Below are 12100 nucleotides of genomic sequence, written 5' to 3' on the forward strand. Positions count from 1 at the left end.
GATTAAATGTCCGATTAACTTGCCGATTAGCCGATTAATCCCCTACTCGCTAACCAACCGAGCAACTACCAGTTAACGATCTCCTCAACAATGATTGGAACTATTAGCAAGCATCCGCAACTACTAATGTTTATTAATGTAAAACCCAACCATAGCATTAGGATATATTGGTCCCCCTTCAATCCCGTTGTCGGTGTCAAAACCGGCGGATCTCGGGTAGGGGGTCCCGAACTGTGCGTCTAAGGCGGATGGTAACAGGAGGCAGGGGACACAATGTTTACCCAGGTTCGGGCCCTCTCGATGGAGGTAATACCCTACGTCCTGCTTGATTGATCTTGATGATACGAGTATTACAAGAGTTGATCTACCACGAGATCGTAGAGGCTAAACCCTAGAAGCTAGCCTATGATTCTGATTGTTGTTGTCCTACGGACTAAACCCTTCGGTTTATATAGACACCGGAGGGGGCTAGGGTTACACCGAGTCGGTTACAAGGGTGGAGATCTACATATCCGAACTGCCAAGCTTGCCTTCCACGCAAAGGAGAGTCCCACCTGGACACGGGACGAAGTCTTCAATCTTGTATCTTCATAGTCCAAAAGTCCGGCCAAAGCATATAGTCCGGCTGTCCGAGGACCCCCTAATCCAGGACTCCCTCAGTAGCACCTGAACCAGGCTTCAATGACGATGAGTCCGGCGCGCAGATTGTCTTCGGCATTGCAAGGCAGGTTCCTTCTCTGAATACTCCATAGAAGATTTTGAACACAATGATCGTGTCCAGCTCTGCAAAACAAATTCCACATACCACCGTAGAGAGTGTATTATTCCACAAATCTAATCTGCTGACAACTTTTCACAACGTGACATCACGACCTGGCCCGATCATTACGAACCATTTTTCCCTGCTTGCCATTGCATGTGTTGCGAGGCGGTTTTCTTGGCACTTCTTGTCGAAGCAGAGATCGTGTCCCCCTATCACGAGATTCTCATCAATACGGGTGTGGGTAACCCAACCGTTCTTGTTAATATGACTCCTTGATTTTAGGCAAGTTCCAAACGGGCACGCGGAGGACGCTTGATATTCGCCCTCTTTATAAAGGGGCCAAGGCCTGTCCTTTTCTTCTCGCGCTCGATCCTTCCCTTCCCCCACCTTGAGTTCCGACACCCAAGGTTTCAGGCTAAGTGCTTTGAACCTTCAACCATGTCCAGATCCAACCTTCAAGGCCGGTGGATGGCCTCTTCTGTCATAGAGGAGGACATCAAGAAGCTAAGAGAAGCCAGGTATCTGACGGCCGAAATCTCGCACAGGCTGCCTGCTCAAGGGCAGGTCATCCCCACTCCCGAACCCAACGAAAGCGTCGTATTTGTTTCCCACTTCCTCTGAGGGCTAGGTTTTAGTCTTGACTAGTACAAATGCCCGTGCGTTGCAACGGGTGGAAAAATTGTAAAACCTGTTCTGTGTGCCATTACACGACATTTCGTATATGTAGTTCCGATAAACACCGATAATGAGATTACAGTATTGTCGCTTTTTGAAGCATGAAGTGTGGACATATATCTATGCATTGCAACGGGAGAACACAACACGCAAGATGCGAGAATTAGGTTGTGCAGATGTGGCCAAGATCTCGAGCGCAAACATTAACCAGCGTGTCTTCAAACACGGCGTCCTCACACCATGGAATTGCCTCATGCATCCAGGCGATGCAATTCTTGATTGGTTCCAACTTCCAAACCTACGTGGAAATTGATTATGTGGTCATGCCTAGGATGTATCAAAGGAACATATGCTAACATGAGATAAGAACTTGTTTAGTTTAGCTGCCTGCTCTGGTTTTGAGTAGTGCGGCCTTCCCCGAATCTTGTAACAGTTTGAACACCTGACCGGTGTGCACCTTTTCTTTTGTCTTCTTTGGATCTGGTTGATCTCTGTAGTGTTGAACCAGTTGATATAAAAAGGGACTTTTAAAATACCATTTGGAAAACTGAAAAAATTTGATGGCGTTATCACGGGTTTAGATCCTAAGGACCAATCCAAAATATTATTTGGCTGAAACGTACGTTGCCATGAGTAAACATTTTTTTCGGACAAAATAGATACAAAAAGCAAAATAAATATGAAAATCCAACACAAGATAAGAATAGAATTGCCGCCTGGATGTTTTTTATGTACATGACATGATTTGAAAAATCATTGAATCTTATGTAACTGTACTGAATGAATCTTATGGTCATTGGTAAAGACACAAGGCACATGTAACATGCAGGGGTTACGAATATGTCTATGCCCAACCGGTTAGACGCACAACTCCAATCCCTGTCGTTGCTACTTCATGTGGATGTGCCCTGTATGGTACTTCTCCCTCTCTCTTCCACTGCACACACTGACACATGCATGTCTTACATCAACACATGCATGCCTACTTTATCTTCCCTCTGTCCTCTAACTCCATCACTTTTTATTTTCTTTTGACAATTTATATGGCTCATATCTTTAAAACCAAAATTGCGTTTTTGATCCTTTTTACATATTTGAACTCGTGACGCCAAGCCCTTTAGAACAAGACCAGTCTTGGATACATTTGAAACACATTTTTGTTTCAAACAGTGAAGAACTTTCTGAATAGTTGGTTTGCACTTCGTAAGAAATATGAAAGAACTTTGCTAGAATTTTTATCTAAATCCAAAGAACTTTGTTAACATGGTCTCCGAACTTTGCCATAAAAATTAGAAGAACTTTGTATACACAGCATGATTTTTGCTTTGTGGTGCGTTAAAAAAAGGAATCTTCAGAATATTAATTTTTATGTCAGATTTTAATTAGTATCCATGTAGTTTACGGGCACAACTAAAAGGAATTGCAGTCTACCATGCCGTCCCAAAACCTGATGAATGCAGCGACTTGTGACAAAAAATAGAATACTATACCATACATTGCATGGCTGACACAGTGGTGGCCCACATCGATTGGATATCACATAAGATGAGCGGCAGGGATTCGCGTTGCGCGCCCAAGGCGTTAGGAAAAATCCACGTTCTAGGGGTTATAGCCTGGAAGAAGGCACATTTTTTCTTTGCTTCTTCTTTGCATGGCTAAAATCCATTTTCTAGAGCAGAAAAGGATGTACAGGTTTTCAACCACAATTAAAAATCCTTTAAACAATGGCTTGTTTTACTGCCAAAAAAACAAAGATATCCTGGGAACTGGATGCTGTGTTTTGTTACTACGGAATTGTAGAACATGTCAATGGTTGGCCGCATAAAGAAAAGAGGAGGACAAAGATGTTTCTGTGATTAATTCATACCATCTCTTGCTACACATCCTGCTCTGGTAGAGAATTGGCATTGACAACAAATCCAACTGAAACTTCTTCCTCAGATTTTTGGTTTGATCCTGTAGTTCATGCTCCTGCAGCTCATTTTGTCAGCCATTAAATAAACAATAGTAACAGAAGGAGCATACTATCTAGGGTGAGAATAAAATGAAGTTCCTAATTCACCATGACCTTATTTTTGAGGTCAAATAGCTCATCAAATAATACCTTATTCTGCAAAAGTATGCGGCTTCGACATAAGCAAGGCAGAACCACTAAAAGCACTGTCATATATAGTTAACCTAACTCTACAAAATTGTCTTAAAAGTTGAGCTAAATCCTGACTACAGTGGATACATCACCATTTGGATGCTCTGAAGTAAAGAGGTTTTCACTAAGAGAATTCAAAACTAATACATGTTCTGAAACTGAAGCAGTATTTGTATAACAGAAAAAGTTCTGAAGCTACTGAACCTTACCTTACGTAACAAGTTTTCTACCTTCCTTGACCTGATATGCTTGACAGATATTTCTGTTTGATTCTCAATTTGATCATGCTCATTCATGCTAAGTGGACCTATAAATACACTGAGTATATTTGTACTACTACGACTGAGGGTTGATAAATTGGAGCAACATTGCAATATATATACAACAAGTAACTGTTCAGCCCCATCTCTCAAAACTACCTTTGTATGCATATTTCCAAGTTTTATAAGAAACTTGAGTATCATCAGGGGATGTTGGATCGTGTTGTAACATTGTTACTGCAGTAAAAAGTAAAGTAAAGCACAAACCTATAAGCTAGGGACTTTGTGAAAACAAAAGTCATTTCTAGCACGAATAAAATAAAAAATGTAGTAATAAACTTTATTAGAATATGGCTTCATATTCTGAACAGTGCAGGCAAAGGTTTTTGGTTAAATATTCTGAAAATCTGCATCTGTTGTACATAGATGTTGCGTGAGAATATCCAAACATAGTACATATATATGCAATTAACTATTATAGCACATAATAGAATGAATACAAAGAATTGGAAAACATCAATGGGTGCTTCTACCTAAACCAAAAGGCGGTTCAATCTTCCTTCTGCAAAGGATAACCTTATTACAACAAATTTAAGAAGGAAAGAAATATAGGCAATCACTACCTACATTACACATCACAAAAGCCATATGCTTAATTACACCAGGAGCTCGATTGCACAAAGTTTCACAGCTCAAACTTCTACACTCACCGGTCCATCCATCATCCATGGCGGATCCACCACATGCTTGGCTTCAAGTTTGGATGGTTTGCCACCTTCATCTCACACGACATGTCACACTGCATCCATGAATCAATCCAGTTAATGTTCCAGGACAGGAAAAAATTCAGAGTAAATCCATCGCTGCATGCATGGGTCGATGAGAGATGGTCGATCAATTGTTCAATCAGATGGATTACAAGTGAGAAGCAGTTGACTCAGATGGCGCACGACGCATAGCTCGACCTTTGGATGTCTAATGGTCGCAAAACATAAAGGTGGGATGATTCCGTAACTGTACTGAAGGTTTGTGCGATTAAGATCACTGAAATATATACCTGATTTCAAGTATTTCTTCACGCCTTTGCTGGTGTTCCTCGGTGATGCCCAACAAATATCTCATTAGACTGAAAACAACAAAGTCTGTTTGTTGTTGCTTGCCTGAAATCAGCAAACTCATGTACATATAGTACTGAATTTGACACTGCTTTGTAGTGCTTCCAACTACTGATAGATATATAGAGTTCACCGAGTAGTACATGGTTATGAGTCAGATGATAGTTTAAGAATCGAGGATCAAGTACTCTTATCTCATTGATCACTAATAGTTGTAAGTTTCAGAATGTGCATTGTGCACAAATACTGACAGTACAGAGTTCATCGAGAAGTCAAAGGTTATCTGTAAGATAATATCTTTGCAATCAAGGGCGAAATACTCTGAATAGGCGGTCATACAATATCTGCCAAGAATATAGGACCTACCTTATAACCTATAAAGGGGGCAAACCTTTCAAAATGATTGTAGGAAATATGTATCATGCAACTTTGTTTCAAGCACAATACCAATTAAAAACCCCACGTTGCTGTCAAAAAAATACATAGACAGTCTTTACAATTATGACAAGAAAATTCAGTATGGATGTATGTTAACTTGGAGCTGTCGCAAGGTTCAGTCTTGACCTCATGAACAAATTCGATCTCAAATTGACTTGAGTCGCATGATTTATGGACGAAAATAATTCAAAAACAGTGGCAATAGATAAATCATCGCATAGAAATATATCAAAACAGGGATATTTATCGTCCATGCGCTACTGTGAAGAAACCAATCAAATATGAACATGTTATTCGATATGGCATATAAAGAACACAATATGGAGCGTAGCTTTCTTTCTGTTTGAATTTTTGTCTGCTATCCTCAAGTTCAGATGCTATGATCTAGATGCATCTATGGAAGTAGCTTATAATGATGTATTTCTGGATATGCTAAGTTTTACCTGTCAATGTTCAGTACCAGCAGCAATTCGTACCATTCCATTGGGGGTGCAGATACTCCAGTGCCTAGCTAGAGAGCAGTTGCATTGGCCTTCTTCTTCCACGGATTGATTCTTTCCAAATCAGACACGGGTCTCGCGCGCGAGCACAACGCCGTTCACCGCCCGCAGCCCCTGAAGCAAGCTGTTGACGTCCGCATCGTCAAGCTGCAGCCGCCGTCGCTGGCTCCAGGACAGCACCTCCTCCTCGTCGCCCGTCAAACCACCGCCCCGGCCCCGGCGCCATCGGCAACGGCCCGACACCGTGCTGCCGCGCCCGAGCCCCGGCGAGGCAGCCTCCATCCTCCCAAGCGAGCACGCCGGCCGCCGCCGTCGCCCTCGCCAAGCCCCCGCCGGAGCGCCACCGGCCGGCGTCCTCCTGCGCCTCATCAACCTCGCCTCCTCGAGCCCGCGCGCCGCCGCCTCGGCCTCGCCTCACCGACGACAAGCCCCCGCCGGAGCTCCCCGAGCTCGCTCGCCTCCTCGCCGGAAGCCGCCGCCGCTGGGAATGGATTCGCCAACGCCAACCGCGACGCCTCGACCCCTTCCCGGGGTCGGGCAACGCGTACGCCCGCCTCCTTGGCTCCTGGCAAACGGCTGCGCGTGGCGGCGCGTGCCCGGCGGTGGTGGATGGGAATGGATAAGCGGTCGTGGTGCGCGGTGGTGATTGCCGAGAGTTTTATGTAAAAATGAAACGTTTTCTTAACTTAAAATAGGACCGCAGGTTGAATTCTCATAACCAAAGGGACTTTTTTGCAAATTTGCTAATGACGTACGACCAGAGGCAATAGCTGCTTTATTAGTAGGTAGAGATCCCTTTGTTAGAGGGCTTATGTTCTATTACGGGCTCGATTTCCACGATCTAGCCCCAGATTCCATCCTTCACATCTCGTCGTTTATCGTCGTATGTGAGGCCTTCCTCCACATCACCCCACACTTCGGCTTATGGCTCAAGACCTTCAATGTGAAGCCGAAGACGATCGATGGGCGACACGCATAATGCGGAGGTGCCACAATAAGCAAAGGCGTCGATGCCCCATGGCCAAAGGGTTCCTTCCCGGAGGTGTCCAACTTATGGCAGCGGGAGTGGTTTTACATCACAGCTCCCCGAAGTACTAAGTGGGTATCTCCCCTCGCCTTCCGTTCGGGCCCCCCGCCGCAACTGGCATCATGGGTCAACAAGGGGCTGGACTGGGGGCCAGTTAATGACATGCCGACATTGTAGAGTCGCATCCGGGATCTCCTCAAGAGAGATGTCAGCCTTGTCAAGGTAATGCAAGTCATGCTAGTTCGTCGGGTCCTGCCATGCCAACGTCGATCTCTCCGTATGTGGGAGTTCAACCCGGAAGGACCGCGAGCTATTCAACAGTTCTTCGGCATGACGCTTGAAGAGATGTATGGATTGTTCTTCGGATCACGAATAAAGTGTCCGGACACCACCGAGGATGCGGGTCTCAACTGCAACCGTCCAGATACCCAGGTGAGTAATTCAGCGGCTGAACATGCTGTCTTTTTATTTGTCACAATATCATTCTGAAAAAATCGATCTTGGCCAAGACTGGATAAGAAAGGCGAAGATGATCAGGTGTTCGGCCCCCCTTCCCAAAGGCTCACCGGATCCTGTACTAGCCAGGATGCTCGAGAACGCACTGTATCAAGTGCCATCAGGGGAAGATAAAGGGAGGGATAAAGAAGCCGAAAGCGGGCCTCACACATTACTCGTCCAAACCGGGGGGATTAGTGTCTCCATGAAGGAGGATGATCGGAGAGAAGAATCTAGAATCCCCTCTCCCCAAGGAAGGAAAAGGACTGCCTCTGACGACTCGGAAACGAAAGGTTCCAAACGAGGGAAGAAACCTTCACTAGGAGGCACTGCCCCGGAGGGGGTCCTTACACACAGTGTCCGCAAGGGGGCCAGCCCTCCACCGAGTTGTAAGTGAATCAAGAGTACTTTTGGTAAATATATCCTGCTTTATCTCTGAGGACAATAACCGAGACATATATCTTGCCGTCCGGCTCGTAGCCCTTCTCAGCAGAGTTCGTCTTCGGGGGATCTTCTTTCGGAGATGATGGAGAGCGAAACGCCTCCCCCTGCCTCCCCGCCTCCTGGGGCGGACGACCCTGAGGTGTCATCACGGAGGGTTTCTCCTGATCCGCCAAGGCCAGAAGGTAACCCTTCGGCCACCCGCAGTCCAGAATATTCGTCTCCTATGGAGAGCAACAAAAAGAGACCGGGACTGTCCGGTGGGAAACGGAACGCACTGATGAGTCTTTTGGAGAAAGCGGCTATTTCAGAGGAGCATCATACTTTAATGAGTATGGTGGTTGAGAGGATCTCATCCGCCACAAGTGGGTTGCATGAAGCTTTTACGAGCCTACTAAGAGGCTTTGAGGTACGCAAAGTAATATATAAATTTTTTGATGGTACCACACACGCTAGGTGTGGTCTATACAGATAGTAGCCCCTGAGACTCTGGTTGCTGTCTAGAGGCAGCAAACAGAGGATCATAGTCCCAGGTAATAATCACGCTGCTTTCATGTGCAGGCGGCCGACGGTCCGATGGTTGGCCGGACTGCTGAGTTTGCTGGTTTGAGCCGGCAACTTGATGCAGCAGATGCCGACATTGCGCTTGTGAACAAGCAGCTTGACGAGGCACAAGGTATGTATTTTCGGGTGGTCAACAAATATTAAGAGGAGCATGATGCTAGTATCTATAATATGTTGTGACTGCAGATGGAGCTGCCGCCGTGGAGACCCTTCGGGCGGAACTTGCCCGAGCTAAGGAACAAGCCAGGAGGAGTGATGCGGCCGCCCTAAAGGCGGCATAAGACTTAAGAGCCGAACAGGCTACTCATCGCAAGAACGAAGATAAAATAGCCAAGATGGATGATGAGCTGAAAGATGCCGCCGGCCGATATGAGCTTCTTGAAAAGGAAAGCCAAGTGAGAGCGGCTGACATGAAGAGAGTCGTGGAAGCAGCCAAGGAAACCTGTTCTGAAATCAGAGCGGCGAAGGAGGAGCTCTGTCGAGCCGGAGATATCATGGCTGGGAAGCCCTTTTTGTTGCGGACGAAGTTCGGAGATCCGAAGTATGCACCTTTGGGTCAATTATGGAGTGCTGCAGATGCGTATTCGGATTCGGCAATCAGTGCTGCTGATGCAACTATGTTTTTCAAAAATCAAAAAGATCACGAAGTGGAAAAGTTGTTCTGGTCGCAGTTCAGTGCTCCGACGCGTCCGCTGCTATTAAATGAGCAAGTGGCTGAGTGGGCTGAGCTCCATAGGTTGTCCGGGCTTGCCATGAGGTCTGTCGTGGATCATCTTTGGCCGGAAGGACCAAGGCCGAATAGTTATTTTAGTTTAGTGCAACGATTCCTTGGTGTTGTGCCTCATATCGACGCTGTAAAGAGGTCGGCATGCATAGAGGGTGCGCGGATGGCTCTTGTCCGTGTTAAGACATACTGGGCAGAGATGGATGCCACCGCTATTGCAAACCGGGGTCTGGCCGTAGGCCAGGTCTTGGCCGAGCACTATTTTGGAGAAGTCCTAGAAGGCGCTTGTTTAATAGAGGCTCAGTGCTCGAAGAGTATTATGTTCGAGTGACATGTATCCCAATTGTAAAAACAATGCTATTTGGATTATAAAGGCTGTGTTTATACTTTTGCCTGAAAGTATTATGATGCCTCCTGTGCGGCCGTTTTATGTATGTATATAACCAGTTTGCAGTCGTCGGCTTCAGCCCCCACGCATATAATGCGGGGGTGTTCGGAAAAGCGCGTATTCACACTTGATCCAACGTCTTCATCCATTAAGGAGGTGATAGCGTGGCGAACAAGCCAATCGGACTATATTGCTTTAACACTTTCACTTAGCCATAGGAGTTTGATAGTGGGGCTACTATATAGCCCCTGGTACTTCCGCGCTTACCCGAATATGGTGCGCGTACATACATGACCGGGAAAGCGGTCCTTCGTTAAAGCGGAGGAATCGCGAAGATTCCGCTGAGTCCTCAAGTGGTTGACCAGTCTCGCGCTTTATCATGACAGTCAGTTTTCGGCTTTCTCTACTGAGGTGCTCATTCAGATGAACCAGGGCACAATCGCAGTAGTTCTCTCGGTACCACCTTAGCCAATAGAGTGGAATGTAAGGTAGCAAAACACGGGAGCCGGGCAAACCCAACTATTGACCAAAGACATGATTCGGAGCTGGTGCATATAAGGCCAAACTCGCGACGCTGAAGACTCCCTAAGGTATTCGGTCTTTGCAATGCATACTGGGCTAAGTAACGCCCTCGATAATAAGCCCTGAATTTCTGGGTACGTGCATTAGTCTGACGTGACTAAAATGTCAATAACGCCAGCATCCCTCTTGGTTACGTTGAGTATCCTGAGGGTGTGAAGCAACAAGAGACAGTAAAAAAGGTTTACACAGGGTCTTAATCTAAAAAGAAACCTTTGAACGGGGCCCTGCTGCATGTCTGCGACTGTGTCTCCGTTGTGCCATATCCTGGAAGGGTGTAGCACGATGATCATCTGTAAGAGAGAAAGGCCCAGGTGAAAGTTTTCATGCGAAAAATTGGTTATTCTTAATAAACCATTAAAATTCAATCTAAATAAGATCAAGCTGGACACTAGTCCTTCTTACATGTGGGAAGCCCCTAGGACCACCTATGGGGGTATATCCATCAACCCAGTCTTAGGTTTATCTGAGTTGTTACAGCTAGTGATTCGTCAGACTCGTCTAGCCGTGTCCGCGGTGTTGACGACCGATCATTTATTCTGGTTGGAGAGGGGGTTCAGTGTTCGGCTACTAAAGCCGCCACACGTTCTTCCGCACGTAAGGAACGTTATGTGTTTCCGCTAACTGTGATGATGCCACGTGGACCGGGCATCTTAAGCTTAAGGTAAGCGTAATGCGGTATTGCATTAAAACGAGCGAAGGCCGTTCTTCCGAGTAGCGCTTGATAGCCGCTTAGGAATGGAGTGATGTCGAAGGTTAACTTTTCACTTCGGAAGTTGTCGGGAGAACCGAATACAACCTCTAGTACTAGAGAGCCCGTGCAGCGGGCCTCTGAGCCTGGTATTACTCCTTTAAAGGTAGTATTGCTTTGGCTGATTCTTGTCGGGTCTATCCCCATTTTGTGAACTGTGTCCTGATATATCAGATTAAGACTACTGCTGCCGTCCATAAGGACTCGGGTGAGATGGTATTCGTCAATTATTGGGTCTAGTACCAAGGCAGTCGAACCTCCGTGCCGGATACTAGTCAGGTGATCCCCGCGATCAAAAGTGATCGGGCAGGCCGACCAAGGGTTGAACTTGGGGGTAGAGGGGTCCAGGACACATACGTCTCGGAGTGTGCGTTTGCTCCTCCTCTTCATTACGTGAATCATGTTCACTGTTTTGACCTCCGGCGGGAATTTTTTCTGTCCCCCAGTGTTCGGCTGGCGAGGCTCATCCTCGTCTTCGCTTGTTGTCTCCCTCCCCTTGTGTTCGGCGTTTAGCTTGCCAGCCTGCTTGAAGACCCAACATTCTCTGTTGGTGTGATTTGCCGGTTTGTCGGAGGTGCCATGACTCTGACATAATCTGTCTAGAATCTTGTTTAGGCTAGACGATTCGTCTCTACTGCCTTTAAATGGCTTTTTCTGTTGATCGGGTCGAGAGCCCCTGAATCCAGCATTTACTGCCGTGTTATTTGGGCTGTCTTCATTGTTTCAACGCTTGCTTTTATTGCGGCATGGTTTTCCATTGCCATCCCTGACTTCGGATGTGCCTGGGTTCCTGGTGCCGCTACGGGCTAGCCAATTGTCTTCGCCAGCGCAAAAGCGGGTCATGAGGCTTGTGAGGGCTGCCATTGTCCTCGGCTTTTCCTGGCCGAGGTGTCTGGCGAGCCATTCGTCCCGGACACTGTGTTTGAAAGCCGCTAAGGCTTCAGTGTCCGGGCAGTCGACAATTTGATTCTTCTTATTGAGGAATCTGTTCCAAAGCTTTCGGGCTAACTCTCCGGGCTGTTGACTTATATGACTTAGATCATCAGCATCCGGAGGTCGAACATAGGTCCCTTGAAAATTAGCCCTAAAAGCATCTTCGAGCTCTTCCCAACTTCCAATTGAGTTTTTGGGGAGGCTCTTCAGCCAGTGCCGAGCTGGTCCTTTCAACTTGAGGGGTAAGTATTTGATGGCGTGGAGATCATCTCCGCGAGCCATGTGGATATGAAGGATAAAG

The 12100-nt window shown here is 46.4% G+C and overlaps 1 long non-coding RNA gene across 2 annotated transcripts; it reads right to left on the reverse strand.

Annotated features, from left to right (window-relative positions):
• Positions 1-925: 925 nt before the first annotated feature.
• On the reverse strand, positions 926-6551 carry LOC147961165 (uncharacterized). Of its 2 annotated transcripts, none has more exons than XR_015610896.1 (3): positions 4902-6551; positions 3306-4643; positions 926-1929 (listed from the first exon to the last, which is right to left on the reverse strand). It is a non-coding gene; the product is annotated as an uncharacterized LOC147961165 (long non-coding RNA). The 2 variants fall into 2 exon arrangements; XR_015610897.1 differs by having other exon boundaries at positions 927-1736.
• Positions 6552-12100: the final 5549 nt, after the last annotated feature.

This window comes from Triticum urartu, chromosome 7A, assembly GCF_056163025.1.
Source record: "Triticum urartu cultivar PI428250 chromosome 7A, HENAU_Tu73, whole genome shotgun sequence".
In the NCBI taxonomy this organism is placed as follows: Eukaryota; Viridiplantae; Streptophyta; class Magnoliopsida; order Poales; family Poaceae; genus Triticum; species Triticum urartu.